The 1,663-nt window shown below is 48.0% G+C and overlaps 1 protein-coding gene across 1 annotated transcript in view; it reads right to left on the bottom strand.

The window, feature by feature from the left end:
- The window catches only part of LMTK2 (lemur tyrosine kinase 2), a 106,156-nt gene extending 104,590 nt beyond the window's left edge, over positions 1–1,566 (bottom strand). Inside the window, exon 1 of the mRNA XM_032983664.2 lies at positions 1,175–1,566. The gene's annotated coding sequence lies outside the window, so the exon portion shown is untranslated. The remainder of the gene's footprint in view (positions 1–1,174) is intronic.
- Between the last annotated feature and the right edge of the window lie 97 nt (positions 1,567–1,663).

Below are 1,663 nucleotides of genomic sequence, written 5' to 3' on the forward strand. Positions count from 1 at the left end.
ACACCCAAGGTGGTGATGAGCTCTGCACCCATGGAACACATACTACATTCACATATTAAAACTCCATGTTGAACCAGTCTGAGAGGGCCTCAGCATGGCTGCCCACCTGGCTCACCAGACCTCACAGCCCAGCACATTAATTTTATGTCCCACAAGAGTCATCATCCTCCAATTTGTGCCTTCCATCAATCACAAGAATCAGCCCCCTTCACTTTGTGTCTCCCCTTCCTCATAGGAGGCAGTCTCCACCATTTTGTGCCTCTTCTCCCCACAAGAAACAGCCCCCTCCATTTTGTGCCTCACAGGAGGCAGCTCCCTCCATTTTGTGCCACCCATCCCTCACAAGAAGCAGCTCTGTCCATTTTGTGCCTCCCCTCCCTCTCTGAAGAAGCAGCCCCCTCCATTTTGTGCCTCCTTTCCCTCACAGGAGGCAGCTGCCTCCCTCAGACTGGGTACCAGGAGCATAAACCAAACTGTGGTTTGCAGCCATAGCATGGCAGTGGGGATGTGAGACAGAGTTCTGTGCTGACTCTACCAGCCCAGGGAGAAATAGTGATTATCTCTCTCATTTACATCACCCACCTTTTGAGTACGGACCTCAAATTACTACAGTTTTACAGTATCCTTATTCGACATAGTGCTCCTACTGCACTGAATTGAGTTCTCAAGTAAGCCATCAACTGCTGAGGCTGCTGAAGACTATCCAGAATGACACTACTAGCACTGAAACTAAATACAAACGAAGAGCGATGACAGGACCCAAAATAGTAACAAAACTGAAAAAATAAAAACTCAAGAGGTACTGTTTTCTTTCAGATTTAATCTGGCACAACATTCAGAAAGTTTACAGGTACGTTTTTCCAAATGACCTGGTGGAGTAAATGTTAAATTGTATCTTTTATACCTTACCTAGGTGTTTATTTAAGCAATTGTGTAACTTCAGTGCATTCAGATTCCTAAATTAGAGAAGCAAAGTTATTACATCTCATACCATGTAGCTGCTTTTACTTCGAATTTAGTTCACACTGAAATTTTATTAAAATGGGAATTGAAACGTAACAGAAAAGCTACTTGAGTGTTTTATTAGTCAAATGCCACTATCTTAAATGTGCTAGACAAAAAAAAAAAAAAATCAGAATAAACGTAATGTATCTATTTATGGAGAAAGGATTACCTGTTCTAAGTGATGCTGGATGACATTTCCTTCAACATATTCGAACTTGTAGATCTCATCTTTCAAATCTCGGATTTTAGCTCTAAATATAAAGCGTTTCTACTTTTTTCAGCTGCCAGGCAGCTTTGAACGAATCAGAAGTGAACTGAACTGCACTGTGTTCGCTCTTCAGAAACGGGGTGTGACGACCAAATGGTGATTTGGCACTGCAGCACCCGTCGGTCCCACCGGCTGTGACTTCCCGCCTGCGGAGGGGCTGTGCTGGGAACCTCCAGCGGGCTCACGGATCACTGACCGGGCACAACCCCTCGCTGAGGGAAGACCGGGCCCCCAGGGCTCCCCAGCCTCCTGCGAGCGCCCAGATCGCCAGGCATCCCCCGGCCGGCCAGCCGCCATTCCATTGCCCGCCGGTGGGGGGGCGCTGCCGAGCGCCGTCCCCCCGCCCAGCCCGGCGAGCACTTCCTGGCCCGCGCCGTGCCTTTCCGGGGC

This window comes from Tyto alba, unplaced genomic scaffold, assembly GCF_018691265.1.
Source record: "Tyto alba isolate M040663 unplaced genomic scaffold, T.alba_DEE_v4.0 Super-Scaffold_28, whole genome shotgun sequence".
Lineage (NCBI taxonomy): Eukaryota > Metazoa > Chordata > Aves > Strigiformes > Tytonidae > Tyto > Tyto alba.